Source organism: Aotus nancymaae, unplaced genomic scaffold, assembly GCF_030222135.1.
Source record: "Aotus nancymaae isolate 86718 unplaced genomic scaffold, 86718_ANA_hifiasm-v0.15.2.pri h1tg000032l_0, whole genome shotgun sequence".
Classification (NCBI taxonomy): Eukaryota; Metazoa; Chordata; class Mammalia; order Primates; family Aotidae; genus Aotus; species Aotus nancymaae.
This window is the reverse complement of record NW_026988445.1, coordinates 14656836-14684812: the sequence shown is the minus strand read 5'-3', so window position 1 is coordinate 14684812 and position 27977 is coordinate 14656836. Positions and strand designations below refer to the sequence as shown.

The following is a 27977-nucleotide window of genomic DNA, read 5'->3' as shown; positions in this document are numbered from 1 at the left end:
ACAGAAAGAGTGCAAGGTGGAGGTGGAAGACAGGAAAGAGAGAAGGTGAGGGAGTCAGAGAGCCGGAGCGCTGGAGCCTTGGAGAGGGAGCACTCTGCCGTGGTAGAGCCGGCTCCCTGGAGCAGGCCGGGTACGGTGCAGGGAGCTTCGGCTGGCCCCGAACAGAGTGGCAGGGCCGCCGGTGCGGGAGGACCGATGGAGCCCTGAGATGAGTTTCTCCGTGGCTGGCTTGGTTGCTTTGGGGGTGCCTTTCGTAGGGTCCTTCCTTTGATGGCTTCTCCCTGTCCTCTCGGTGCGGTGGGCCCCTCCAGATGTGTAGAGCGCACCCGTCCGTCTAGCGGGAGGCGTGGTGCCCAGCGTGCCCACGGGGCCCGCGGCCTGGATCTCTCTGGTGTGCTCGGGCCTGGAGTTTACACGAAGTGGGTGGCCACGGGAATGCAAGCGCACAGGGACGAGATTCCTGGCGGCTGGCCAAAGCGACGTCCTTCTCGCGGAAGAAGAAACCCAGGCGTTCTGGAGCGGAGGTCTCGGCTGGCGTCTGTGGAACCCACTGGCCCGTGCCCGCCCCTTCGCCGGGCTTGGACGCTTGGGGCGGCGGCGCATGAGTGAATTGAACTGCCTGGGCGTCCCGGCAGACAGAAAGCACCCGACAGGGCAGGGAAGCGGCGCCTGCCTGCGGATTCCGAAGTGGGGGTCGGGTCCCGTCCCTCCCGGCCCCGGCGAAAGAGGCGGTATGCTGCTGCCTGTGGGTGCTGCGATGGCGGATCCACCCACTCCCCCCTGACCCCCGCGGAGGTCCCAGGCTGCGGCGGGGTCGCGGACGGGCGGAAAAGGGGGAGCAGAGTCGGGGGCCGCTGGGGAAGCACAGCGACAAAAGACGGACAAAAGAAGGCAGGGAGCGGAAGAGCCAAAAGCCTACAGCACCCGGTATTCCCAGGCGGTCTCCCATCCAAGTACTAACCAGGCCCGACCCTGCTTAGCTTCCGAGATCAGACGAGATCGGGCGCGTTCAGGGTGGTATGGCCGTAGACGCTGGTGTCGGCCTTTGGCCGCCCCAAAAGGGGGCCCACAGCCACGCCCGCCCGACTCCAAGCGTCACCGCCACCCCGGGCCCCACGAGCCGCCAGCCGCGAGCCCGCCAGCCCGCCCTAGCACCCCCGGCCGCCGCGCTGCGCCTTCCGTCGGCCTCTCAGAGCCTCTCGTCGTCGCTGGCGGGGACGACAAGGTATGCTCCGAGCGGTCAGGGTCCTGGGACTTCCTCCGGCCCTCCGCCGCCGCCGCCGCCGCCGCCGCCGCCGAGGGATAGTTTTGGATCCGTCGCCGCCCCTCCGGCAAGGCCCCCTCTTGCCCCTTCCACTCAGAGCCGCCACGGCTGCCCAGGAACGAAGAGCCGGCCCAGCCCCGCGGGTTCTTTTTCTCACGACGCACCCACCACCGTCCCTTGGCCCGCTCGGGGGCCGGGGGGCGGAGCCCTTGCTGTGTCCCGCGCTGGCGCTAGAGCCGGCAGCCTGATCCCGGGAAGAGAGGGGCTGACGCACTCACAGAAGGAGAGCAGAGGAGAGACAGAAAGAAACGGAGGGAGACAGACAGACAGAGAGAGAGGGACAGAGGGACAGAGAGACAGAGAGAGACAGAGAGACAGAGAGACAGAGAGAGCGACAGAACGAGCGCCAGCTAGAGGGGGAGAACAGAAAGGGTGGGGGGTGAGGCAGCTGTAGAGCCACAGCGATAGAGCCTTGGTGAGCCAGCGCTCTGCTCTAATAGACAGGGCCTCCTGGAGCAGGCCGGGGTGGGGTGGCGGCTGCTTGGGCTGTGTCAGGACGGGATGGCAGGGCCGCCCACGCGGGAGGACCGACGGCGCGCCATGACGCGTGTTTTCTCTTGGCTTGGTTGCGTGCGTTTGCTAGGGTCCTTCCTTTGTTGGCTCCTCCCTGTCCACTTGCTGCGGTGGGCCGCGCGATCTGTAGGGAGACGGGGCCCGAGGCCTGCGTCTCTCTCGTGCCCTCAAGACTGGCGTTTCGGCGAAGTTGGCGGCGATGGGAATGCGGGCGCACAGAAACGGCTTTCCTGGTGGCCCGTGAAGGCAATGTCCTTCTCCCGGGGACAGCAGCCCATGGGGTCTGGAGCAGAGGCCTTGGCTTGCGTCTGTGGAACCCGCTGGCCCTGCCCACCCCTGCCCGCCCCTTCCCCGGGCTTCCGCCTTGGAGGTTTGCGGCGGCGCCGCATGAGTGAATTGCGTGAACTGGGCGTCCCGGGAGCGGGAAGACACCCTGGAAGGCAGGGACCCCGGGCCTGCGCCTCGAGGGTCGTGTCCCGGCCCTCGGTGCCCAGGCTGGAGCCGAGCTCCTGGCGGGCGGCGGCCAGGCCAAAGAGGTGGTATGCTGCTGCCTGGCCGGTGCTGCAGCGGCAGAGCCCCACGAGGAGGTGCTGGGCTGCGGCGGGGTCGCAGGCGGGAGGGAAAAGGGGAGAGGGTCAGGGGGCTCTTGAGAAGCACGGCGACCAGAAATGGAAAGAGGCCGGGAGCGAAAAGCCAAAAGCCTACGGCACCCGGTATTCCCAGGCGGTCTCCCACCCAAGTACTAACCAGGCCCGACCCTGCTTTGCTTCCGAGATCTGACGAGAATCGGGCGCGTTCAGGGTGGTATGGCCGTAGACACCAGCAGCGGCCTTTGGCTGCCCCAAGAGGCCGGCCCAGCCACGCCCGCCCGATGCCCGGCACCACTGCCACCCCGTGGCCGCGGGGCTCGGGTCGGGGACCCCCGAGACGCTCGCCCGCTGCCGGGCTCAGCTGCTCTCCGGGTCTACGCCCCAGCTCCGCCCGCCGCCGGGCTACGCCTTCCTTGGGCCTCACACAGTGCCTCCCGATTTCGCTTGTCTTCGTCTTCACGACGGCCGGGCTCCTTATCCCAACAGAGGTGTTGAGGGACACCCAGACGGCCCCGCTCCCCACCCACCTCCACCACCGCCACCACCACCAACACAACCACCACGAGCAACCCCACCCCTCCCACACACAAACACACACGCGCCCACTCGCACGAGCACCCACACAGGCACAGACACATACACACAGACAGCTCGAAGGAGAGCAAGCGAGCGAGGGATGGAACGGTAGAAACGGAGTCCCGCAGAGCGACAGCAACACAGAGAGAGACAGAAAGGACAAGGAGGATGGAGACACAGACAGACAGACAGACAGACAGACACAGACATGGGACAGAAAGAGTGCAAGGTGGAGGTGGAAGACAGGAAAGAGAGAAGGTGAGGGAGTCAGAGAGCCGGAGCGCTGGAGCCTTGGAGAGGGAGCACTCTGCCGTGGTAGAGCCGGCTCCCTGGAGCAGGCCGGGTACGGTGCAGGGAGCTTCGGCTGGCCCCGAACAGAGTGGCAGGGCCGCCGGTGCGGGAGGACCGATGGAGCCCTGAGATGAGTTTCTCCGTGGCTGGCTTGGTTGCTTTGGGGGTGCCTTTCGTAGGGTCCTTCCTTTGATGGCTTCTCCCTGTCCTCTCGGTGCGGTGGGCCCCTCCAGATGTGTAGAGCGCACCCGTCCGTCTAGCGGGAGGCGTGGTGCCCAGCGTGCCCACGGGGCCCGCGGCCTGGATCTCTCTGGTGTGCTCGGGCCTGGAGTTTACACGAAGTGGGTGGCCACGGGAATGCAAGCGCACAGGGACGAGATTCCTGGCGGCTGGCCAAAGCGACGTCCTTCTCGCGGAAGAAGAAACCCAGGCGTTCTGGAGCGGAGGTCTCGGCTGGCGTCTGTGGAACCCACTGGCCCGTGCCCGCCCCTTCGCCGGGCTTGGACGCTTGGGGCGGCGGCGCATGAGTGAATTGAACTGCCTGGGCGTCCCGGCAGACAGAAAGCACCCGACAGGGCAGGGAAGCGGCGCCTGCCTGCGGATTCCGAAGTGGGGGTCGGGTCCCGTCCCTCCCGGCCCCGGCGAAAGAGGCGGTATGCTGCTGCCTGTGGGTGCTGCGATGGCGGATCCACCCACTCCCCCCTGACCCCCGCGGAGGTCCCAGGCTGCGGCGGGGTCGCGGACGGGCGGAAAAGGGGGAGCAGAGTCGGGGGCCGCTGGGGAAGCACAGCGACAAAAGACGGACAAAAGAAGGCAGGGAGCGGAAGAGCCAAAAGCCTACAGCACCCGGTATTCCCAGGCGGTCTCCCATCCAAGTACTAACCAGGCCCGACCCTGCTTAGCTTCCGAGATCAGACGAGATCGGGCGCGTTCAGGGTGGTATGGCCGTAGACGCTGGTGTCGGCCTTTGGCCGCCCCAAAGGCGGCCCACAGCCACGCCCGCCCGACTCCAAGCGTCACCGCCACCCCGGGCCCCACGAGCCGCCAGCCGCGAGCCCGCCAGCCCGCCCTAGCACCCCCGGCCGCCGCGCTGCGCCTTCCGTCGGCCTCTCAGAGCCTCTCGTCGTCGCTGGCGGGGACGACAAGGTATGCTCCGAGCGGTCAGGGTCCTGGGACTTCCTCCGGCCCTCCGCCGCCGCCGCCGCCGCCGCCGCCGCCGAGGGATAGTTTTGGATCCGTCGCCGCCCCTCCGGCAAGGCCCCCTCTTGCCCCTTTCACTCAGAGCCGCCACGGCTGCCCAGGAACGAAGAGCCGGCCCAGCCCCGCGGGTTCTTTTTCTCACGACGCACCCACCACCGTCCCTTGGCCCGCTCGGGGGTCGGGGGGCGGAGCCCTTGCTGTGTCCCGCGCTGGCGCTAGAGCCGGCAGCCTGATCCCGGGAAGAGAGGGGCTGACGCACTCACAGAAGGAGAGCAGAGGAGAGACAGAAAGAAACGGAGGGAGACAGACAGACAGAGAGAGAGGGACAGAGGGACAGAGAGACAGAGAGAGACAGAGAGACAGAGAGACAGAGAGAGCGACAGAACGAGCGCCAGCTAGAGGGGGAGAACAGAAAGGGTGGGGGGTGAGGCAGCTGGAGAGCCACAGCGATAGAGCCTTGGCGAGCCAGCGCTCTGCTCTAATAGACAGGGCCTCCTGGAGCAGGCCGGGGTGGGGTGGCGGCTGCTTGGGCTGTGTCAGGACGGGATGGCAGGGCCGCCCACGCGGGAGGACCGACGGCGCGCCATGACGCGTGTTTTCTCTTGGCTTGGTTGCGTGCGTTTGCTAGGGTCCTTCCTTTGTTGGCTCCTCCCTGTCCACTTGCTGCGGTGGGCCGCGCGATCTGTAGGGAGACGGGGCCCGAGGCCTGCGTCTCTCTCGTGCCCTCAAGACTGGCGTTTCGGCGAAGTTGGCGGCGATGGGAATGCGGGCGCACAGAAACGGCTTTCCTGGTGGCCCGTGAAGGCAATGTCCTTCTCCCGGGGACAGCAGCCCATGGGGTCTGGAGCAGAGGCCTTGGCTTGCGTCTGTGGAACCCGCTGGCCCTGCCCACCCCTGCCCGCCCCTTCCCCGGGCTTCCGCCTTGGAGGTTTGCGGCGGCGCCGCATGAGTGAATTGCGTGAACTGGGCGTCCCGGGAGCGGGAAGACACCCTGGAAGGCAGGGACCCCGGGCCTGCGCCTCGAGGGTCGTGTCCCGGCCCTCGGTGCCCAGGCTGGAGCCGAGCTCCTGGCGGGCGGCGGCCAGGCCAAAGAGGTGGTATGCTGCTGCCTGGCCGGTGCTGCAGCGGCAGAGCCCCACGAGGAGGTGCTGGGCTGCGGCGGGGTCGCAGGCGGGAGGGAAAAGGGGAGAGGGTCAGGGGGCTCTTGAGAAGCACGGCGACCAGAAATGGAAAGAGGCCGGGAGCGAAAAGCCAAAAGCCTACGGCACCCGGTATTCCCAGGCGGTCTCCCACCCAAGTACTAACCAGGCCCGACCCTGCTTTGCTTCCGAGATCTGACGAGAATCGGGCGCGTTCAGGGTGGTATGGCCGTAGACACCAGCAGCGGCCTTTGGCTGCCCCAAGAGGCCGGCCCAGCCACGCCCGCCCGATGCCCGGCACCACTGCCACCCCGTGGCCGCGGGGCTCGGGTCGGGGACCCCCGAGACACTCGCCCGCTGCCGGGCTCAGCTGCTCTCCGGGTCTACGCCCCAGCTCCGCCCGCCGCCGGGCTACGCCTTCCTTGGGCCTCACACAGTGCCTCCCGATTTCGCTTGTCTTCGTCTTCACGACGGCCGGGCTCCTTATCCCAACAGAGGTGTTGAGGGACACCCAGACGGCCCCGCTCCCCACCCACCTCCACCACCGCCACCACCACCAACACAACCACCACGAGCAACCCCACCCCTCCCACACACAAACACACACGCGCCCACTCGCACGAGCACCCACACAGGCACAGACACATACACACAGACAGCTCGAAGGAGAGCAAGCGAGCGAGGGATGGAACGGTAGAAACGGAGTCCCGCAGAGCGACAGCAACACAGAGAGAGACAGAAAGGACAAGGAGGATGGAGACACAGACAGACAGACAGACAGACAGACACAGACATGGGACAGAAAGAGTGCAAGGTGGAGGTGGAAGACAGGAAAGAGAGAAGGTGAGGGAGTCAGAGAGCCGGAGCGCTGGAGCCTTGGAGAGGGAGCACTCTGCCGTGGTAGAGCCGGCTCCCTGGAGCAGGCCGGGTACGGTGCAGGGAGCTTCGGCTGGCCCCGAACAGAGTGGCAGGGCCGCCGGTGCGGGAGGACCGATGGAGCCCTGAGATGAGTTTCTCCGTGGCTGGCTTGGTTGCTTTGGGGGTGCCTTTCGTAGGGTCCTTCCTTTGATGGCTTCTCCCTGTCCTCTCGGTGCGGTGGGCCCCTCCAGATGTGTAGAGCGCACCCGTCCGTCTAGCGGGAGGCGTGGCGCCCAGCGTGCCCACGGGGCCCGCGGCCTGTATCTCTCTGGTGTGCTCGGGCCTGGAGTTTACACGAAGTGGGTGGCCACGGGAATGCAAGCGCACAGGGACGAGATTCCTGGCGGCTGGCCAAAGCGACGTCCTTCTCGCGGAAGAAGAAACCCAGGCGTTCTGGAGCGGAGGTCTCGGCTGGCGTCTGTGGAACCCACTGGCCCGTGCCCGCCCCTTCGCCGGGCTTGGACGCTTGGGGCGGCGGCGCATGAGTGAATTGAACTGCCTGGGCGTCCCGGCAGACAGAAAGCACCCGACAGGGCAGGGAAGCGGCGCCTGCCTGCGGATTCCGAAGTGGGGGTCGGGTCCCGTCCCTCCCGGCCCCGGCGAAAGAGGCGGTATGCTGCTGCCTGTGGGTGCTGCGATGGCGGATCCACCCACTCCCCCCTGACCCCCGCGGAGGTCCCAGGCTGCGGCGGGGTCGCGGACGGGCGGAAAAGGGGGAGCAGAGTCGGGGGCCGCTGGGGAAGCACAGCGACAAAAGACGGACAAAAGAAGGCAGGGAGCGGAAGAGCCAAAAGCCTACAGCACCCGGTATTCCCAGGCGGTCTCCCATCCAAGTACTAACCAGGCCCGACCCTGCTTAGCTTCCGAGATCAGACGAGATCGGGCGCGTTCAGGGTGGTATGGCCGTAGACGCTGGTGTCGGCCTTTGGCCGCCCCAAAAGGGGGCCCACAGCCACGCCCGCCCGACTCCAAGCGTCACCGCCACCCCGGGCCCCACGAGCCGCCAGCCGCGAGCCCGCCAGCCCGCCCTAGCACCCCCGGCCGCCGCGCTGCGCCTTCCGTCGGCCTCTCAGAGCCTCTCGTCGTCGCTGGCGGGGACGACAAGGTATGCTCCGAGCGGTCAGGGTCCTGGGACTTCCTCCGGCCCTCCGCCGCCGCCGCCGCCGCCGAGGGATAGTTTTGGATCCGTCGCCGCCCCTCCGGCAAGGCCCCCTCTTGCCCCTTCCACTCAGAGCCGCCACGGCTGCCCAGGAACGAAGAGCCGGCCCAGCCCCGCGGGTTCTTTTTCTCACGACGCACCCACCACCGTCACTTGGCCCGCTCGAGGGCCGGGGGGCGGAGCCCTCGCTGTGTCCCGCGCTGGCGCTAGAGCCGGCAGCCTGATCCCGGGAAGAGAGGGGCTGACGCACTCACAGAAGGAGAGCAGAGGAGAGACAGAAAGAAACGGAGGGAGACAGACAGACAGAGAGAGAGGGACAGAGGGACAGAGAGACAGAGAGAGACAGAGAGACAGAGAGAGCGACAGAACGAGCGCCAGCTAGAGGGGGAGAACAGAAAGGGTGGGGGGTGAGGCAGCTGGAGAGCCACAGCGATAGAGCCTTGGTGAGCCAGCGCTCTGCTCTAATAGACAGGGCCTCCTGGAGCAGGCCGGGGTGGGGTGGCGGCTGCTTGGGCTGTGTCAGGACGGGATGGCAGGGCCGCCCACGCGGGAGGACCGACGGCGCGCCATGACGCGTGTTTTCTCTTGGCTTGGTTGCGTGCGTTTGCTAGGGTCCTTCCTTTGTTGGCTCCTCCCTGTCCACTTGCTGCGGTGGGCCGCGCGATCTGTAGGGAGACGGGGCCCGAGGCCTGCGTCTCTCTCGTGCCCTCAAGACTGGCGTTTCGGCGAAGTTGGCGGCGATGGGAATGCGGGCGCACAGAAACGGCTTTCCTGGTGGCCCGTGAAGGCAATGTCCTTCTCCCGGGGACAGCAGCCCATGGGGTCTGGAGCAGAGGCCTTGGCTTGCGTCTGTGGAACCCGCTGGCCCTGCCCACCCCTGCCCGCCCCTTCCCCGGGCTTCCGCCTTGGAGGTTTGCGGCGGCGCCGCATGAGTGAATTGCGTGAACTGGGCGTCCCGGGAGCGGGAAGACACCCTGGAAGGCAGGGACCCCGGGCCTGCGCCTCGAGGGTCGTGTCCCGGCCCTCGGTGCCCAGGCTGGAGCCGAGCTCCTGGCGGGCGGCGGCCAGGCCAAAGAGGTGGTATGCTGCTGCCTGGCCGGTGCTGCAGCGGCAGAGCCCCACGAGGAGGTGCTGGGCTGCGGCGGGGTCGCAGGCGGGAGGGAAAAGGGGAGAGGGTCAGGGGGCTCTTGAGAAGCACGGCGACCAGAAATGGAAAGAGGCCGGGAGCGAAAAGCCAAAAGCCTACGGCACCCGGTATTCCCAGGCGGTCTCCCACCCAAGTACTAACCAGGCCCGACCCTGCTTTGCTTCCGAGATCTGACGAGAATCGGGCGCGTTCAGGGTGGTATGGCCGTAGACACCAGCAGCGGCCTTTGGCTGCCCCAAGAGGCCGGCCCAGCCACGCCCGCCCGATGCCCGGCACCACTGCCACCCCGTGGCCGCGGGGCTCGGGTCGGGGACCCCCGAGACGCTCGCCCGCTGCCGGGCTCAGCTGCTCTCCGGGTCTACGCCCCAGCTCCGCCCGCCGCCGGGCTACGCCTTCCTTGGGCCTCACACAGTGCCTCCCGATTTCGCTTGTCTTCGTCTTCACGACGGCCGGGCTCCTTATCCCAACAGAGGTGTTGAGGGACACCCAGACGGCCCCGCTCCCCACCCACCTCCACCACCGCCACCACCACCAACACAACCACCACGAGCAACCCCACCCCTCCCACACACAAACACACACGAGCCCACTCGCACGAGCACCCACACAGGCACAGACACATACACACAGACAGCTCGAAGGAGAGCAAGCGAGCGAGGGATGGAACGGTAGAAACAGAGTCCCGCAGAGCGACAGCGACACAGAGAGAGACAGAAAGGACAAGGAGGATGGAGACACAGACAGACAGACAGACAGACACAGACATGGGACAGAAAGAGTGCAAGGTGGAGGTGGAAGACAGGAAAGAGAGAAGGTGAGGGAGTCAGAGAGCCGGAGCGCTGGAGCCTTGGAGAGGGAGCACTCTGCCGTGGTAGAGCCGGCTCCCTGGAGCAGGCCGGGTACGGTGCAGGGAGCTTCGGCTGGCCCCGAACAGAGTGGCAGGGCCGCCGGTGCGGGAGGACCGATGGAGCCCTGAGATGAGTTTCTCCGTGGCTGGCTTGGTTGCTTTGGGGGTGCCTTTCGTAGGGTCCTTCCTTTGATGGCTTCTCCCTGTCCTCTCGGTGCGGTGGGCCCCTCCAGATGTGTAGAGCGCACCCGTCCGTCTAGCGGGAGGCGTGGTGCCCAGCGTGCCCACGGGGCCCGCGGCCTGGATCTCTCTGGTGTGCTCGGGCCTGGAGTTTACACGAAGTGGGTGGCCACGGGAATGCAAGCGCACAGGGACGAGATTCCTGGCGGCTGGCCAAAGCGACGTCCTTCTCGCGGAAGAAGAAACCCAGGCGTTCTGGAGCGGAGGTCTCGGCTGGTGTCTGTGGAACCCACTGGCCCGTGCCCGCCCCTTCGCCGGGCTTGGACGCTTGGGGCGGCGGCGCATGAGTGAATTGAACTGCCTGGGCGTCCCGGCAGACAGAAAGCACCCGACAGGGCAGGGAAGCGGCGCCTGCCTGCGGATTCCGAAGTGGGGGTCGGGTCCCGTCCCTCCCGGCCCCGGCGAAAGAGGCGGTATGCTGCTGCCTGTGGGTGCTGCGATGGCGGATCCACCCACTCCCCCCTGACCCCCGCGGAGGTCCCAGGCTGCGGCGGGGTCGCGGACGGGCGGAAAAGGGGGAGCAGAGTCGGGGGCCGCTGGGGAAGCACAGCGACAAAAGACGGACAAAAGAAGGCAGGGAGCGGAAGAGCCAAAAGCCTACAGCACCCGGTATTCCCAGGCGGTCTCCCATCCAAGTACTAACCAGGCCCGACCCTGCTTAGCTTCCGAGATCAGACGAGATCGGGCACGTTCAGGGTGGTATGGCCGTAGACGCTGGTGTCGGCCTTTGGCCGCCCCAAAAGGGGGCCCACAGCCACGCCCGCCCGACTCCAAGCGTCACCGCCACCCCGGGCCCCACGAGCCGCCAGCCGCGAGCCCGCCAGCCCGCCCTAGCACCCCCGGCCGCCGCGCTGCGCCTTCCGTCGGCCTCTCAGAGCCTCTCGTCGTCGCTGGCGGGGACGACAAGGTATGCTCCGAGCGGTCAGGGTCCTGGGACTTCCTCCGGCCCTCCGCCGCCGCCGCCGCCGCCGCCGCCGCCGAGGGATAGTTTTGGATCCGTCGCCGCCCCTCCGGCAAGGCCCCCTCTTGCCCCTTCCACTCAGAGCCGCCACGGCTGCCCAGGAACGAAGAGCCGGCCCAGCCCCGCGGGTTCTTTTTCTCACGACGCACCCACCACCGTCCCTTGGCCCGCTCGGGGGCCGGGGGGCGGAGCCCTTGCTGTGTCCCGCGCTGGCGCTAGAGCCGGCAGCCTGATCCCGGGAAGAGAGGGGCTGACGCACTCACAGAAGGAGAGCAGAGGAGAGACAGAAAGAAACGGAGGGAGACAGACAGACAGAGAGAGAGGGACAGAGGGACAGAGAGACAGAGAGAGACAGAGAGACAGAGAGACAGAGAGAGCGACAGAACGAGCGCCAGCTAGAGGGGGAGAACAGAAAGGGTGGGGGGTGAGGCAGCTGGAGAGCCACAGCGATAGAGCCTTGGTGAGCCAGCGCTCTGCTCTAATAGACAGGGCCTCCTGGAGCAGGCCGGGGTGGGGTGGCGGCTGCTTGGGCTGTGTCAGGACGGGATGGCAGGGCCGCCCACGCGGGAGGACCGACGGCGCGCCATGACGCGTGTTTTCTCTTGGCTTGGTTGCGTGCGTTTGCTAGGGTCCTTCCTTTGTTGGCTCCTCCCTGTCCACTTGCTGCGGTGGGCCGCGCGATCTGTAGGGAGACGGGGCCCGAGGCCTGCGTCTCTCTCGTGCCCTCAAGACTGGCGTTTCGGCGAAGTTGGCGGCGATGGGAATGCGGGCGCACAGAAACGGCTTTCCTGGTGGCCCGTGAAGGCAATGTCCTTCTCCCGGGGACAGCAGCCCATGGGGTCTGGAGCAGAGGCCTTGGCTTGCGTCTGTGGAACCCGCTGGCCCTGCCCACCCCTGCCCGCCCCTTCCCCGGGCTTCCGCCTTGGAGGTTTGCGGCGGCGCCGCATGAGTGAATTGCGTGAACTGGGCGTCCCGGGAGCGGGAAGACACCCTGGAAGGCAGGGACCCCGGGCCTGCGCCTCGAGGGTCGTGTCCCGGCCCTCGGTGCCCAGGCTGGAGCCGAGCTCCTGGCGGGCGGCGGCCAGGCCAAAGAGGTGGTATGCTGCTGCCTGGCCGGTGCTGCAGCGGCAGAGCCCCACGAGGAGGTGCTGGGCTGCGGCGGGGTCGCAGGCGGGAGGGAAAAGGGGAGAGGGTCAGGGGGCTCTTGAGAAGCACGGCGACCAGAAATGGAAAGAGGCCGGGAGCGAAAAGCCAAAAGCCTACGGCACCCGGTATTCCCAGGCGGTCTCCCACCCAAGTACTAACCAGGCCCGACCCTGCTTTGCTTCCGAGATCTGACGAGAATCGGGCGCGTTCAGGGTGGTATGGCCGTAGACACCAGCAGCGGCCTTTGGCTGCCCCAAGAGGCCGGCCCAGCCACGCCCGCCCGATGCCCGGCACCACTGCCACCCCGTGGCCGCGGGGCTCGGGTCGGGGACCCCCGAGACGCTCGCCCGCTGCCGGGCTCAGCTGCTCTCCGGGTCTACGCCCCAGCTCCGCCCGCCGCCGGGCTACGCCTTCCTTGGGCCTCACACAGTGCCTCCCGATTTCGCTTGTCTTCGTCTTCACGACGGCCGGGCTCCTTATCCCAACAGAGGTGTTGAGGGACACCCAGACGGCCCCGCTCCCCACCCACCTCCACCACCGCCACCACCACCAACACAACCACCACGAGCAACCCCACCCCTCCCACACACAAACACACACGCGCCCACTCGCACGAGCACCCACACAGGCACAGACACATACACACAGACAGCTCGAAGGAGAGCAAGCGAGCGAGGGATGGAACGGTAGAAACGGAGTCCCGCAGAGCGACAGCAACACAGAGAGAGACAGAAAGGACAAGGAGGATGGAGACACAGACAGACAGACAGACAGACACAGACATGGGACAGAAAGAGTGCAAGGTGGAGGTGGAAGACAGGAAAGAGAGAAGGTGAGGGAGTCAGAGAGCCGGAGCGCTGGAGCCTTGGAGAGGGAGCACTCTGCCGTGGTAGAGCCGGCTCCCTGGAGCAGGCCGGGTACGGTGCAGGGAGCTTCGGCTGGCCCCGAACAGAGTGGCAGGGCCGCCGGTGCGGGAGGACCGATGGAGCCCTGAGATGAGTTTCTCCGTGGCTGGCTTGGTTGCTTTGGGGGTGCCTTTCGTAGGGTCCTTCCTTTGATGGCTTCTCCCTGTCCTCTCGGTGCGGTGGGCCCCTCCAGATGTGTAGAGCGCACCCGTCCGTCTAGCGGGAGGCGTGGTGCCCAGCGTGCCCACGGGGCCCGCGGCCTGGATCTCTCTGGTGTGCTCGGGCCTGGAGTTTACACGAAGTGGGTGGCCACGGGAATGCAAGCGCACAGGGACGAGATTCCTGGCGGCTGGCCAAAGCGACGTCCTTCTCGCGGAAGAAGAAACCCAGGCGTTCTGGAGCGGAGGTCTCGGCTGGCGTCTGTGGAACCCACTGGCCCGTGCCCGCCCCTTCGCCGGGCTTGGACGCTTGGGGCGGCGGCGCATGAGTGAATTGAACTGCCTGGGCGTCCCGGCAGACAGAAAGCACCCGACAGGGCAGGGAAGCGGCGCCTGCCTGCGGATTCCGAAGTGGGGGTCGGGTCCCGTCCCTCCCGGCCCCGGCGAAAGAGGCGGTATGCTGCTGCCTGTGGGTGCTGCGATGGCGGATCCACCCACTCCCCCCTGACCCCCGCGGAGGTCCCAGGCTGCGGCGGGGTCGCGGACGGGCGGAAAAGGGGGAGCAGAGTCGGGGGCCGCTGGGGAAGCACAGCGACAAAAGACGGACAAAAGAAGGCAGGGAGCGGAAGAGCCAAAAGCCTACAGCACCCGGTATTCCCAGGCGGTCTCCCATCCAAGTACTAACCAGGCCCGACCCTGCTTAGCTTCCGAGATCAGACGAGATCGGGCGCGTTCAGGGTGGTATGGCCGTAGACGCTGGCGTCGGACTTTGGCCGCCCCAAAAGGCGGCCCACAGCCACGCCCGCCCGACTCCAAGCGTCACCGCCACCCCGGGCCCCACGAGCCGCCAGCCGCGAGCCCGCCAGCCCGCCCTAGCACCCCCGGCCGCCGCGCTGCGCCTTCCGTCGGCCTCTCAGAGCCTCTCGTCGTCGCTGGCGGGGACGACAAGGTATGCTCCGAGCGGTCAGGGTCCTGGGACTTCCTCCGGCCCTCCGCCGCCGCCGCCGCCGCCGCCGCCGCCGAGGGATAGTTTTGGATCCGTGGCCGCCCCTCCGGCAAGGCCCCCTCTTGCCTCTTCCACTCAGAGCCGCCACGGCTGCCCAGGAACGAAGAGCCGGCCCAGCCCCGCGGGTTCTTTTTCTCACGACGCACCCACCACCGTCCCTTGGCCCGCTCGGGGGCTGGGGGGCGGAGCCCTTGCTGTGTCCCGCGCTGGCGCTAGAGCCGGCAGCCTGATCCCGGGAAGAGAGGGGCTGACGCACTCACAGAAGGAGAGCAGAGGAGAGACAGAAAGAAACGGAGGGAGACAGACAGACAGAGAGAGAGGGACAGAGGGACAGAGAGACAGAGAGAGACAGAGAGACAGAGAGACAGAGAGAGCGACAGAACGAGCGCCAGCTAGAGGGGGAGAACAGAAAGGGTGGGGGGTGAGGCAGCTGTAGAGCCACAGCGATAGAGCCTTGGCGAGCCAGCGCTCTGCTCTAATAGACAGGGCCTCCTGGAGCAGGCCGGGGTGGGGTGGCGGCTGCTTGGGCTGTGTCAGGACGGGATGGCAGGGCCGCCCACGCGGGAGGACCGACGGCGCGCCATGACGCGTGTTTTCTCTTGGCTTGGTTGCGTGCGTTTGCTAGGGTCCTTCCTTTGTTGGCTCCTCCCTGTCCACTTGCTGCGGTGGGCCGCGCGATCTGTAGGGAGACGGGGCCCGAGGCCTGCGTCTCTCTCGTGCCCTCAAGACTGGCGTTTCGGCGAAGTTGGCGGCGATGGGAATGCGGGCGCACAGAAACGGCTTTCCTGGTGGCCCGTGAAGGCAATGTCCTTCTCCCGGGGACAGCAGCCCATGGGGTCTGGAGCAGAGGCCTTGGCTTGCGTCTGTGGAACCCGCTGGCCCTGCCCACCCCTGCCCGCCCCTTCCCCGGGCTTCCGCCTTGGAGGTTTGCGGCGGCGCCGCATGAGTGAATTGCGTGAACTGGGCGTCCCGGGAGCGGGAAGACACCCTGGAAGGCAGGGACCCCGGGCCTGCGCCTCGAGGGTCGTGTCCCGGCCCTCGGTGCCCAGGCTGGAGCCGAGCTCCTGGTGGGCGGCGGCCAGGCCAAAGAGGTGGTATGCTGCTGCCTGGCCGGTGCTGCAGCGGCAGAGCCCCACGAGGAGGTGCTGGGCTGCGGCGGGGTCGCAGGCGGGAGGGAAAAGGGGAGAGGGTCAGGGGGCTCTTGAGAAGCACGGCGACCAGAAATGGAAAGAGGCCGGGAGCGAAAAGCCAAAAGCCTACGGCACCCGGTATTCCCAGGCGGTCTCCCACCCAAGTACTAACCAGGCCCGACCCTGCTTTGCTTCCGAGATCTGACGAGAATCGGGCGCGTTCAGGGTGGTATGGCCGTAGACACCAGCAGCGGCCTTTGGCTGCCCCAAGAGGCCGGCCCAGCCACGCCCGCCCGATGCCCGGCACCACTGCCACCCCGTGGCCGCGGGGCTCGGGTCGGGGACCCCCGAGACACTCGCCCGCTGCCGGGCTCAGCTGCTCTCCGGGTCTACGCCCCAGCTCCGCCCGCCGCCGGGCTACGCCTTCCTTGGGCCTCACACAGTGCCTCCCGATTTCGCTTGTCTTCGTCTTCACGACGGCCGGGCTCCTTATCCCAACAGAGGTGTTGAGGGACACCCAGACGGCCCCGCTCCCCACCCACCTCCACCACCGCCACCACCACCAACACAACCACCACGAGCAACCCCACCCCTCCCACACACAAACACACACGCGCCCACTCGCACGAGCACCCACACAGGCACAGACACATACACACAGACAGCTCGAAGGAGAGCAAGCGAGCGAGGGATGGAACGGTAGAAACGGAGTCCCGCAGAGCGACAGCAACACAGAGAGAGACAGAAAGGACAAGGAGGATGGAGACACAGACAGACAGACAGACAGACAGACACAGACATGGGACAGAAAGAGTGCAAGGTGGAGGTGGAAGACAGGAAAGAGAGAAGGTGAGGGAGTCAGAGAGCCGGAGCGCTGGAGCCTTGGAGAGGGAGCACTCTGCCGTGGTAGAGCCGGCTCCCTGGAGCAGGCCGGGTACGGTGCAGGGAGCTTCGGCTGGCCCCGAACAGAGTGGCAGGGCCGCCGGTGCGGGAGGACCGATGGAGCCCTGAGATGAGTTTCTCCGTGGCTGGCTTGGTTGCTTTGGGGGTGCCTTTCGTAGGGTCCTTCCTTTGATGGCTTCTCCCTGTCCTCTCGGTGCGGTGGGCCCCTCCAGATGTGTAGAGCGCACCCGTCCGTCTAGCGGGAGGCGTGGTGCCCAGCGTGCCCACGGGGCCCGCGGCCTGGATCTCTCTGGTGTGCTCGGGCCTGGAGTTTACACGAAGTGGGTGGCCACGGGAATGCAAGCGCACAGGGACGAGATTCCTGGCGGCTGGCCAAAGCGACGTCCTTCTCGCGGAAGAAGAAACCCAGGCGTTCTGGAGCGGAGGTCTCGGCTGGCGTCTGTGGAACCCACTGGCCCGTGCCCGCCCCTTCGCCGGGCTTGGACGCTTGGGGCGGCGGCGCATGAGTGAATTGAACTGCCTGGGCGTCCCGGCAGACAGAAAGCACCCGACAGGGCAGGGAAGCGGCGCCTGCCTGCGGATTCCGAAGTGGGGGTCGGGTCCCGTCCCTCCCGGCCCCGGCGAAAGAGGCGGTATGCTGCTGCCTGTGGGTGCTGCGATGGCGGATCCACCCACTCCCCCCTGACCCCCGCGGAGGTCCCAGGCTGCGGCGGGGTCGCGGACGGGCGGAAAAGGGGGAGCAGAGTCGGGGGCCGCTGGGGAAGCACAGCGACAAAAGACGGACAAAAGAAGGCAGGGAGCGGAAGAGCCAAAAGCCTACAGCACCCGGTATTCCCAGGCGGTCTCCCATCCAAGTACTAACCAGGCCCGACCCTGCTTAGCTTCCGAGATCAGACGAGATCGGGCGCGTTCAGGGTGGTATGGCCGTAGACGCTGGCGTCGGACTTTGGCCGCCCCAAAAGGCGGCCCACAGCCACGCCCGCCCGACTCCAAGCGTCACCGCCACCCCGGGCCCCACGAGCCGCCAGCCGCGAGCCCGCCAGCCCGCCCTAGCACCCCCGGCCGCCGCGCTGCGCCTTCCGTCGGCCTCTCAGAGCCTCTCGTCGTCGCTGGCGGGGACGACAAGGTATGCTCCGAGCGGTCAGGGTCCTGGGACTTCCTCCGGCCCTCCGCCGCCGCCGCCGCCGCCGCCGCCGCCGAGGGATAGTTTTGGATCCGTGGCCGCCCCTCCGGCAAGGCCCCCTCTTGCCTCTTCCACTCAGAGCCGCCACGGCTGCCCAGGAACGAAGAGCCGGCCCAGCCCCGCGGGTTCTTTTTCTCACGACGCACCCACCACCGTCCCTTGGCCCGCTCGGGGGCTGGGGGGCGGAGCCCTTGCTGTGTCCCGCGCTGGCGCTAGAGCCGGCAGCCTGATCCCGGGAAGAGAGGGGCTGACGCACTCACAGAAGGAGAGCAGAGGAGAGACAGAAAGAAACGGAGGGAGACAGACAGACAGAGAGAGAGGGACAGAGGGACAGAGAGACAGAGAGAGACAGAGAGACAGAGAGACAGAGAGAGCGACAGAACGAGCGCCAGCTAGAGGGGGAGAACAGAAAGGGTGGGGGGTGAGGCAGCTGTAGAGCCACAGCGATAGAGCCTTGGCGAGCCAGCGCTCTGCTCTAATAGACAGGGCCTCCTGGAGCAGGCCGGGGTGGGGTGGCGGCTGCTTGGGCTGTGTCAGGACGGGATGGCAGGGCCGCCCACGCGGGAGGACCGACGGCGCGCCATGACGCGTGTTTTCTCTTGGCTTGGTTGCGTGCGTTTGCTAGGGTCCTTCCTTTGTTGGCTCCTCCCTGTCCACTTGCTGCGGTGGGCCGCGCGATCTGTAGGGAGACGGGGCCCGAGGCCTGCGTCTCTCTCGTGCCCTCAAGACTGGCGTTTCGGCGAAGTTGGCGGCGATGGGAATGCGGGCGCACAGAAACGGCTTTCCTGGTGGCCCGTGAAGGCAATGTCCTTCTCCCGGGGACAGCAGCCCATGGGGTCTGGAGCAGAGGCCTTGGCTTGCGTCTGTGGAACCCGCTGGCCCTGCCCACCCCTGCCCGCCCCTTCCCCGGGCTTCCGCCTTGGAGGTTTGCGGCGGCGCCGCATGAGTGAATTGCGTGAACTGGGCGTCCCGGGAGCGGGAAGACACCCTGGAAGGCAGGGACCCCGGGCCTGCGCCTCGAGGGTCGTGTCCCGGCCCTCGGTGCCCAGGCTGGAGCCGAGCTCCTGGCGGGCGGCGGCCAGGCCAAAGAGGTGGTATGCTGCTGCCTGGCCGGTGCTGCAGCGGCAGAGCCCCACGAGGAGGTGCTGGGCTGCGGCGGGGTCGCAGGCGGGAGGGAAAAGGGGAGAGGGTCAGGGGGCTCTTGAGAAGCACGGCGACCAGAAATGGAAAGAGGCCGGGAGCGAAAAGCCAAAAGCCTACGGCACCCGGTATTCCCAGGCGGTCTCCCACCCAAGTACTAACCAGGCCCGACCCTGCTTTGCTTCCGAGATCTGACGAGAATCGGGCGCGTTCAGGGTGGTATGGCCGTAGACACCAGCAGCGGCCTTTGGCTGCCCCAAGAGGCCGGCCCAGCCACGCCCGCCCGATGCCCGGCACCACTGCCACCCCGTGGCCGCGGGGCTCGGGTCGGGGACCCCCGAGACACTCGCCCGCTGCCGGGCTCAGCTGCTCTCCGGGTCTACGCCCCAGCTCCGCCCGCCGCCGGGCTACGCCTTCCTTGGGCCTCACACAGTGCCTCCCGATTTCGCTTGTCTTCGTCTTCACGACGGCCGGGCTCCTTATCCCAACAGAGGTGTTGAGGGACACCCAGACGGCCCCGCTCCCCACCCACCTCCACCACCGCCACCACCACCAACACAACCACCACGAGCAACCCCACCCCTCCCACACACAAACACACACGCGCCCACTCGCACGAGCACCCACACAGGCACAGACACATACACACAGACAGCTCGAAGGAGAGCAAGCGAGCGAGGGATGGAACGGTAGAAACGGAGTCCCGCAGAGCGACAGCAACACAGAGAGAGACAGAAAGGACAAGGAGGATGGAGACACAGACAGACAGACAGACAGACAGACACAGACATGGGACAGAAAGAGTGCAAGGTGGAGGTGGAAGACAGGAAAGAGAGAAGGTGAGGGAGTCAGAGAGCCGGAGCGCTGGAGCCTTGGAGAGGGAGCACTCTGCCGTGGTAGAGCCGGCTCCCTGGAGCAGGCCGGGTACGGTGCAGGGAGCTTCGGCTGGCCCCGAACAGAGTGGCAGGGCCGCCGGTGCGGGAGGACCGATGGAGCCCTGAGATGAGTTTCTCCGTGGCTGGCTTGGTTGCTTTGGGGGTGCCTTTCGTAGGGTCCTTCCTTTGATGGCTTCTCCCTGTCCTCTCGGTGCGGTGGGCCCCTCCAGATGTGTAGAGCGCACCCGTCCGTCTAGCGGGAGGCGTGGTGCCCAGCGTGCCCACGGGGCCCGCGGCCTGGATCTCTCTGGTGTGCTCGGGCCTGGAGTTTACACGAAGTGGGTGGCCACGGGAATGCAAGCGCACAGGGACGAGATTCCTGGCGGCTGGCCAAAGCGACGTCCTTCTCGCGGAAGAAGAAACCCAGGCGTTCTGGAGCGGAGGTCTCGGCTGGCGTCTGTGGAACCCACTGGCCCGTGCCCGCCCCTTCGCCGGGCTTGGACGCTTGGGGCGGCGGCGCATGAGTGAATTGAACTGCCTGGGCGTCCCGGCAGACAGAAAGCACCCGACAGGGCAGGGAAGCGGCGCCTGCCTGCGGATTCCGAAGTGGGGGTCGGGTCCCGTCCCTCCCGGCCCCGGCGAAAGAGGCGGTATGCTGCTGCCTGTGGGTGCTGCGATGGCGGATCCACCCACTCCCCCCTGACCCCCGCGGAGGTCCCAGGCTGCGGCGGGGTCGCGGACGGGCGGAAAAGGGGGAGCAGAGTCGGGGGCCGCTGGGGAAGCACAGCGACAAAAGACGGACAAAAGAAGGCAGGGAGCGGAAGAGCCAAAAGCCTACAGCACCCGGTATTCCCAGGCGGTCTCCCATCCAAGTACTAACCAGGCCCGACCCTGCTTAGCTTCCGAGATCAGACGAGATCGGGCGCGTTCAGGGTGGTATGGCCGTAGACGCTGGCGTCGGACTTTGGCCGCCCCAAAAGGCGGCCCACAGCCACGCCCGCCCGACTCCAAGCGTCACCGCCACCCCGGGCCCCACGAGCCGCCAGCCGCGAGCCCGCCAGCCCACCCTAGCACCCCCGGCCGCCGCGCTGCGCCTTCCGTCGGCCTCTCAGAGCCTCTCGTCGTCGCTGGCGGGGACGACAAGGTATGCTCCGAGCGGTCAGGGTCCTGGGACTTCCTCCGGCCCTCCGCCGCCGCCGCCGCCGCCGCCGCCGCCGAGGGATAGTTTTGGATCCGTGGCCGCCCCTCCGGCAAGGCCCCCTCTTGCCTCTTCCACTCAGAGCCGCCACGGCTGCCCAGGAACGAAGAGCCGGCCCAGCCCCGCGGGTTCTTTTTCTCACGACGCACCCACCACCGTCCCTTGGCCCGCTCGGGGGCTGGGGGGCGGAGCCCTTGCTGTGTCCCGCGCTGGCGCTAGAGCCGGCAGCCTGATCCCGGGAAGAGAGGGGCTGACGCACTCACAGAAGGAGAGCAGAGGAGAGACAGAAAGAAACGGAGGGAGACAGACAGAGAGAGAGGGACAGAGGGACAGAGAGACAGAGAGAGACAGAGAGACAGAGAGACAGAGAGAGCGACAGAACGAGCGCCAGCTAGAGGGGGAGAACAGAAAGGGTGGGGGGTGAGGCAGCTGTAGAGCCACAGCGATAGAGCCTTGGCGAGCCAGCGCTCTGCTCTAATAGACAGGGCCTCCTGGAGCAGGCCGGGGTGGGGTGGCGGCTGCTTGGGCTGTGTCAGGACGGGATGGCAGGGCCGCCCACGCGGGAGGACCGACGGCGCGCCATGACGCGTGTTTTCTCTTGGCTTGGTTGCGTGCGTTTGCTAGGGTCCTTCCTTTGTTGGCTCCTCCCTGTCCACTTGCTGCGGTGGGCCGCGCGATCTGTAGGGAGACGGGGCCCGAGGCCTGCGTCTCTCTCGTGCCCTCAAGACTGGCGTTTCGGCGAAGTTGGCGGCGATGGGAATGCGGGCGCACAGAAACGGCTTTCCTGGTGGCCCGTGAAGGCAATGTCCTTCTCCCGGGGACAGCAGCCCATGGGGTCTGGAGCAGAGGCCTTGGCTTGCGTCTGTGGAACCCGCTGGCCCTGCCCACCCCTGCCCGCCCCTTCCCCGGGCTTCCGCCTTGGAGGTTTGCGGCGGCGCCGCATGAGTGAATTGCGTGAACTGGGCGTCCCGGGAGCGGGAAGACACCCTGGAAGGCAGGGACCCCGGGCCTGCGCCTCGAGGGTCGTGTCCCGGCCCTCGGTGCCCAGGCTGGAGCCGAGCTCCTGGCGGGCGGCGGCCAGGCCAAAGAGGTGGTATGCTGCTGCGTGGCCGGTGCTGCAGCGGCAGAGCCCCACGAGGAGGTGCTGGGCTGCGGCGGGGTCGCAGGCGGGAGGGAAAAGGGGAGAGGGTCAGGGGGCTCTTGAGAAGCACGGCGACCAGAAATGGAAAGAGGCCGGGAGCGAAAAGCCAAAAGCCTACGGCACCCGGTATTCCCAGGCGGTCTCCCACCCAAGTACTAACCAGGCCCGACCCTGCTTTGCTTCCGAGATCTGACGAGAATCGGGCGCGTTCAGGGTGGTATGGCCGTAGACACCAGCAGCGGCCTTTGGCTGCCCCAAGAGGCCGGCCCAGCCACGCCCGCCCGATGCCCGGCACCACTGCCACCCCGTGGCCGCGGGGCTCGGGTCGGGGACCCCCGAGACGCTCGCCCGCTGCCGGGCTCAGCTGCTCTCCGGGTCTACGCCCCAGCTCCGCCCGCCGCCGGGCTACGCCTTCCTTGGGCCTCACACAGTGCCTCCCGATTTCGCTTGTCTTCGTCTTCACGACGGCCGGGCTCCTTATCCCAACAGAGGTGTTGAGGGACACCCAGACGGCCCCGCTCCCCACCCACCTCCACCACCGCCACCACCACCAACACAACCACCACGAGCAACCCCACCCCTCCCACACACAAACACACACGCGCCCACTCGCACGAGCACCCACACAGGCACAGACACATACACACAGACAGCTCGAAGGAGAGCAAGCGAGCGAGGGATGGAACGGTAGAAACGGAGTCCCGCAGAGCGACAGCAACACAGAGAGAGACAGAAGGGACAAGGAGGATGGAGACACAGACAGACAGACAGACAGACACAGACATGGGACAGAAAGAGTGCAAGGTGGAGGTGGAAGACAGGAAAGAGAGAAGGTGAGGGAGTCAGAGAGCCGGAGCGCTGGAGCCTTGGAGAGGGAGCACTCTGCCGTGGTAGAGCCGGCTCCCTGGAGCAGGCCGGGTACGGTGCAGGGAGCTTCGGCTGGCCCCGAACAGAGTGGCAGGGCCGCCGGTGCGGGAGGACCGATGGAGCCCTGAGATGAGTTTCTCCGTGGCTGGCTTGGTTGCTTTGGGGGTGCCTTTCGTAGGGTCCTTCCTTTGATGGCTTCTCCCTGTCCTCTCGGTGCGGTGGGCCCCTCCAGATGTGTAGAGCGCACCCGTCCGTCTAGCGGGAGGCGTGGCGCCCAGCGTGCCCACGGGGCCCGCGGCCTGGATCTCTCTGGTGTGCTCGGGCCTGGAGTTTACACGAAGTGGGTGGCCACGGGAATGCAAGCGCACAGGGACGAGATTCCTGGCGGCTGGCCAAAGCGACGTCCTTCTCGCGGAAGAAGAAACCCAGGCGTTCTGGAGCGGAGGTCTCGGCTGGCGTCTGTGGAACCCACTGGCCCGTGCCCGCCCCTTCGCCGGGCTTGGACGCTTGGGGCGGCGGCGCATGAGTGAATTGAACTGCCTGGGCGTCCCGGCAGACAGAAAGCACCCGACAGGGCAGGGAAGCGGCGCCTGCCTGCGGATTCCGAAGTGGGGGTCGGGTCCCGTCCCTCCCGGCCCCGGCGAAAGAGGCGGTATGCTGCTGCCTGTGGGTGCTGCGATGGCGGATCCACCCACTCCCCCCTGACCCCCGCGGAGGTCCCAGGCTGCGGCGGGGTCGCGGACGGGCGGAAAAGGGGGAGCAGAGTCGGGGGCCGCTGGGGAAGCACAGCGACAAAAGACGGACAAAAGAAGGCAGGGAGCGGAAGAGCCAAAAGCCTACAGCACCCGGTATTCCCAGGCGGTCTCCCATCCAAGTACTAACCAGGCCCGACCCTGCTTAGCTTCCGAGATCAGACGAGATCGGGCGCGTTCAGGGTGGTATGGCCGTAGACGCTGGTGTCGGCCTTTGGCCGCCCCAAAGGCGGCCCACAGCCACGCCCGCCCGACTCCAAGCGTCACCGCCACCCCGGGCCCCACGAGCCGCCAGCCGCGAGCCCGCCAGCCCGCCCTAGCACCCCCGGCCGCCGCGCTGCGCCTTCCGTCGGCCTCTCAGAGCCTCTCGTCGTCGCTGGCGGGGACGACAAGGTATGCTCCGAGCGGTCAGGGTCCTGGGACTTCCTCCGGCCCTCCGCCGCCGCCGCCGCCGCCGAGGGATAGTTTTGGATCCGTCGCCGCCCCTCCGGCAAGGCCCCCTCTTGCCCCTTCCACTCAGAGCCGCCACGGCTGCCCAGGAACGAAGAGCCGGCCCAGCCCCGCGGGTTCTTTTTCTCACGACGCACCCACCACCGTCACTTGGCCCGCTCGAGGGCCGGGGGGCGGAGCCCTCGCTGTGTCCCGCGCTGGCGCTAGAGCCGGCAGCCTGATCCCGGGAAGAGAGGGGCTGACGCACTCACAGAAGGAGAGCAGAGGAGAGACAGAAAGAAACGGAGGGAGACAGACAGACAGAGAGAGAGGGACAGAGGGACAGAGAGACAGAGAGAGACAGAGAGACAGAGAGAGCGACAGAACGAGCGCCAGCTAGAGGGGGAGAACAGAAAGGGTGGGGGGTGAGGCAGCTGGAGAGCCACAGCGATAGAGCCTTGGTGAGCCAGCGCTCTGCTCTAATAGACAGGGCCTCCTGGAGCAGGCCGGGGTGGGGTGGCGGCTGCTTGGGCTGTGTCAGGACGGGATGGCAGGGCCGCCCACGCGGGAGGACCGACGGCGCGCCATGACGCGTGTTTTCTCTTGGCTTGGTTGCGTGCGTTTGCTAGGGTCCTTCCTTTGTTGGCTCCTCCCTGTCCACTTGCTGCGGTGGGCCGCGCGATCTGTAGGGAGACGGGGCCCGAGGCCTGCGTCTCTCTCGTGCCCTCAAGACTGGCGTTTCGGCGAAGTTGGCGGCGATGGGAATGCGGGCGCACAGAAACGGCTTTCCTGGTGGCCCGTGAAGGCAATGTCCTTCTCCCGGGGACAGCAGCCCATGGGGTCTGGAGCAGAGGCCTTGGCTTGCGTCTGTGGAACCCGCTGGCCCTGCCCACCCCTGCCCGCCCCTTCCCCGGGCTTCCGCCTTGGAGGTTTGCGGCGGCGCCGCATGAGTGAATTGCGTGAACTGGGCGTCCCGGGAGCGGGAAGACACCCTGGAAGGCAGGGACCCCGGGCCTGCGCCTCGAGGGTCGTGTCCCGGCCCTCGGTGCCCAGGCTGGAGCCGAGCTCCTGGCGGGCGGCGGCCAGGCCAAAGAGGTGGTATGCTGCTGCCTGGCCGGTGCTGCAGCGGCAGAGCCCCACGAGGAGGTGCTGGGCTGCGGCGGGGTCGCAGGCGGGAGGGAAAAGGGGAGAGGGTCAGGGGGCTCTTGAGAAGCACGGCGACCAGAAATGGAAAGAGGCCGGGAGCGAAAAGCCAAAAGCCTACGGCACCCGGTATTCCCAGGCGGTCTCCCACCCAAGTACTAACCAGGCCCGACCCTGCTTTGCTTCCGAGATCTGACGAGAATCGGGCGCGTTCAGGGTGGTATGGCCGTAGACACCAGCAGCGGCCTTTGGCTGCCCCAAGAGGCCGGCCCAGCCACGCCCGCCCGATGCCCGGCACCACTGCCACCCCGTGGCCGCGGGGCTCGGGTCGGGGACCCCCGAGACGCTCGCCCGCTGCCGGGCTCAGCTGCTCTCCGGGTCTACGCCCCAGCTCCGCCCGCCGCCGGGCTACGCCTTCCTTGGGCCTCACACAGTGCCTCCCGATTTCGCTTGTCTTCGTCTTCACGACGGCCGGGCTCCTTATCCCAACAGAGGTGTTGAGGGACACCCAGACGGCCCCGCTCCCCACCCACCTCCACCACCGCCACCACCACCAACACAACCACCACGAGCAACCCCACCCCTCCCACACACAAACACACACGAGCCCACTCGCACGAGCACCCACACAGGCACAGACACATACACACAGACAGCTCGAAGGAGAGCAAGCGAGCGAGGGATGGAACGGTAGAAACAGAGTCCCGCAGAGCGACAGCGACACAGAGAGAGACAGAAAGGACAAGGAGGATGGAGACACAGACAGACAGACAGACAGACACAGACATGGGACAGAAAGAGTGCAAGGTGGAGGTGGAAGACAGGAAAGAGAGAAGGTGAGGGAGTCAGAGAGCCGGAGCGCTGGAGCCTTGGAGAGGGAGCACTCTGCCGTGGTAGAGCCGGCTCCCTGGAGCAGGCCGGGTACGGTGCAGGGAGCTTCGGCTGGCCCCGAACAGAGTGGCAGGGCCGCCGGTGCGGGAGGACCGATGGAGCCCTGAGATGAGTTTCTCCGTGGCTGGCTTGGTTGCTTTGGGGGTGCCTTTCGTAGGGTCCTTCCTTTGATGGCTTCTCCCTGTCCTCTCGGTGCGGTGGGCCCCTCCAGATGTGTAGAGCGCACCCGTCCGTCTAGCGGGAGGCGTGGTGCCCAGCGTGCCCACGGGGCCCGCGGCCTGGATCTCTCTGGTGTGCTCGGGCCTGGAGTTTACACGAAGTGGGTGGCCACGGGAATGCAAGCGCACAGGGACGAGATTCCTGGCGGCTGGCCAAAGCGACGTCCTTCTCGCGGAAGAAGAAACCCAGGCGTTCTGGAGCGGAGGTCTCGGCTGGTGTCTGTGGAACCCACTGGCCCGTGCCCGCCCCTTCGCCGGGCTTGGACGCTTGGGGCGGCGGCGCATGAGTGAATTGAACTGCCTGGGCGTCCCGGCAGACAGAAAGCACCCGACAGGGCAGGGAAGCGGCGCCTGCCTGCGGATTCCGAAGTGGGGGTCGGGTCCCGTCCCTCCCGGCCCCGGCGAAAGAGGCGGTATGCTGCTGCCTGTGGGTGCTGCGATGGCGGATCCACCCACTCCCCCCTGACCCCCGCGGAGGTCCCAGGCTGCGGCGGGGTCGCGGACGGGCGGAAAAGGGGGAGCAGAGTCGGGGGCCGCTGGGGAAGCACAGCGACAAAAGACGGACAAAAGAAGGCAGGGAGCGGAAGAGCCAAAAGCCTACAGCACCCGGTATTCCCAGGCGGTCTCCCATCCAAGTACTAACCAGGCCCGACCCTGCTTAGCTTCCGAGATCAGACGAGATCGGGCGCGTTCAGGGTGGTATGGCCGTAGACGCTGGTGTCGGCCTTTGGCCGCCCCAAAAGGGGGCCCACAGCCACGCCCGCCCGACTCCAAGCGTCACCGCCACCCCGGGCCCCACGAGCCGCCAGCCGCGAGCCCGCCAGCCCGCCCTAGCACCCCCGGCCGCCGCGCTGCGCCTTCCGTCGGCCTCTCAGAGCCTCTCGTCGTCGCTGGCGGGGACGACAAGGTATGCTCCGAGCGGTCAGGGTCCTGGGACTTCCTCCGGCCCTCCGCCGCCGCCGCCGCCGCCGCCGCCGCCGAGGGATAGTTTTGGATCCGTCGCCGCCCCTCCGGCAAGGCCCCCTCTTGCCCCTTCCACTCAGAGCCGCCACGGCTGCCCAGGAACGAAGAGCCGGCCCAGCCCCGCGGGTTCTTTTTCTCACGACGCACCCACCACCGTCCCTTGGCCCGCTCGGGGGCCGGGGGGCGGAGCCCTTGCTGTGTCCCGCGCTGGCGCTAGAGCCGGCAGCCTGATCCCGGGAAGAGAGGGGCTGACGCACTCACAGAAGGAGAGCAGAGGAGAGACAGAAAGAAACGGAGGGAGACAGACAGACAGAGAGAGAGGGACAGAGGGACAGAGAGACAGAGAGAGACAGAGAGACAGAGAGACAGAGAGAGCGACAGAACGAGCGCCAGCTAGAGGGGGAGAACAGAAAGGGTGGGGGGTGAGGCAGCTGGAGAGCCACAGCGATAGAGCCTTGGTGAGCCAGCGCTCTGCTCTAATAGACAGGGCCTCCTGGAGCAGGCCGGGGTGGGGTGGCGGCTGCTTGGGCTGTGTCAGGACGGGATGGCAGGGCCGCCCACGCGGGAGGACCGACGGCGCGCCATGACGCGTGTTTTCTCTTGGCTTGGTTGCGTGCGTTTGCTAGGGTCCTTCCTTTGTTGGCTCCTCCCTGTCCACTTGCTGCGGTGGGCCGCGCGATCTGTAGGGAGACGGGGCCCGAGGCCTGCGTCTCTCTCGTGCCCTCAAGACTGGCGTTTCGGCGAAGTTGGCGGCGATGGGAATGCGGGCGCACAGAAACGGCTTTCCTGGTGGCCCGTGAAGGCAATGTCCTTCTCCCGGGGACAGCAGCCCATGGGGTCTGGAGCAGAGGCCTTGGCTTGCGTCTGTGGAACCCGCTGGCCCTGCCCACCCCTGCCCGCCCCTTCCCCGGGCTTCCGCCTTGGAGGTTTGCGGCGGCGCCGCATGAGTGAATTGCGTGAACTGGGCGTCCCGGGAGCGGGAAGACACCCTGGAAGGCAGGGACCCCGGGCCTGCGCCTCGAGG

At 67.2% G+C, this 27977-nt stretch overlaps 17 non-coding genes across 17 annotated transcripts; all 17 read right to left on the bottom strand.

The window, feature by feature from the left end:
• Positions 1-912: 912 nt before the first annotated feature.
• LOC135277694 (5S ribosomal RNA) lies at positions 913-1031 on the bottom strand. The gene has a single exon (XR_010345296.1). It is a non-coding gene; the product is annotated as a 5S ribosomal RNA (ribosomal RNA).
• Positions 1032-2535: 1504 nt separating this feature from the next.
• On the bottom strand, positions 2536-2655 carry LOC135277580 (5S ribosomal RNA). The gene has a single exon (XR_010345196.1). It is a non-coding gene; the product is annotated as a 5S ribosomal RNA (ribosomal RNA).
• A 1473-nt stretch (positions 2656-4128) lies between these two features.
• Positions 4129-4247, bottom strand: LOC135277693 (5S ribosomal RNA). The gene has a single exon (XR_010345295.1). It is a non-coding gene; the product is annotated as a 5S ribosomal RNA (ribosomal RNA).
• A 1503-nt stretch (positions 4248-5750) lies between these two features.
• LOC135277579 (5S ribosomal RNA) lies at positions 5751-5870 on the bottom strand. Its single transcript, XR_010345195.1, has one exon. It is a non-coding gene; the product is annotated as a 5S ribosomal RNA (ribosomal RNA).
• A 1473-nt stretch (positions 5871-7343) lies between these two features.
• LOC135277692 (5S ribosomal RNA) lies at positions 7344-7462 on the bottom strand. The gene has a single exon (XR_010345294.1). It is a non-coding gene; the product is annotated as a 5S ribosomal RNA (ribosomal RNA).
• A 1487-nt stretch (positions 7463-8949) lies between these two features.
• Positions 8950-9069, bottom strand: LOC135277578 (5S ribosomal RNA). The gene has a single exon (XR_010345194.1). It is a non-coding gene; the product is annotated as a 5S ribosomal RNA (ribosomal RNA).
• Positions 9070-10538: 1469 nt separating this feature from the next.
• On the bottom strand, positions 10539-10657 carry LOC135277521 (5S ribosomal RNA). The gene has a single exon (XR_010345138.1). It is a non-coding gene; the product is annotated as a 5S ribosomal RNA (ribosomal RNA).
• A 1504-nt stretch (positions 10658-12161) lies between these two features.
• Positions 12162-12281, bottom strand: LOC135277577 (5S ribosomal RNA). The gene has a single exon (XR_010345193.1). It is a non-coding gene; the product is annotated as a 5S ribosomal RNA (ribosomal RNA).
• A 1469-nt stretch (positions 12282-13750) lies between these two features.
• LOC135277690 (5S ribosomal RNA) lies at positions 13751-13869 on the bottom strand. Its single transcript, XR_010345292.1, has one exon. It is a non-coding gene; the product is annotated as a 5S ribosomal RNA (ribosomal RNA).
• A 1504-nt stretch (positions 13870-15373) lies between these two features.
• Positions 15374-15493, bottom strand: LOC135277576 (5S ribosomal RNA). Its single transcript, XR_010345192.1, has one exon. It is a non-coding gene; the product is annotated as a 5S ribosomal RNA (ribosomal RNA).
• Positions 15494-16966: 1473 nt separating this feature from the next.
• Positions 16967-17085, bottom strand: LOC135277689 (5S ribosomal RNA). The gene has a single exon (XR_010345291.1). It is a non-coding gene; the product is annotated as a 5S ribosomal RNA (ribosomal RNA).
• A 1504-nt stretch (positions 17086-18589) lies between these two features.
• On the bottom strand, positions 18590-18709 carry LOC135277574 (5S ribosomal RNA). The gene has a single exon (XR_010345190.1). It is a non-coding gene; the product is annotated as a 5S ribosomal RNA (ribosomal RNA).
• Positions 18710-20182: 1473 nt separating this feature from the next.
• Positions 20183-20301, bottom strand: LOC135277688 (5S ribosomal RNA). The gene has a single exon (XR_010345290.1). It is a non-coding gene; the product is annotated as a 5S ribosomal RNA (ribosomal RNA).
• A 1500-nt stretch (positions 20302-21801) lies between these two features.
• LOC135277573 (5S ribosomal RNA) lies at positions 21802-21921 on the bottom strand. Its single transcript, XR_010345189.1, has one exon. It is a non-coding gene; the product is annotated as a 5S ribosomal RNA (ribosomal RNA).
• A 1469-nt stretch (positions 21922-23390) lies between these two features.
• Positions 23391-23509, bottom strand: LOC135277687 (5S ribosomal RNA). The gene has a single exon (XR_010345289.1). It is a non-coding gene; the product is annotated as a 5S ribosomal RNA (ribosomal RNA).
• Positions 23510-24995: 1486 nt separating this feature from the next.
• LOC135277572 (5S ribosomal RNA) lies at positions 24996-25115 on the bottom strand. Its single transcript, XR_010345188.1, has one exon. It is a non-coding gene; the product is annotated as a 5S ribosomal RNA (ribosomal RNA).
• A 1469-nt stretch (positions 25116-26584) lies between these two features.
• On the bottom strand, positions 26585-26703 carry LOC135277686 (5S ribosomal RNA). Its single transcript, XR_010345288.1, has one exon. It is a non-coding gene; the product is annotated as a 5S ribosomal RNA (ribosomal RNA).
• Between the last annotated feature and the right edge of the window lie 1274 nt (positions 26704-27977).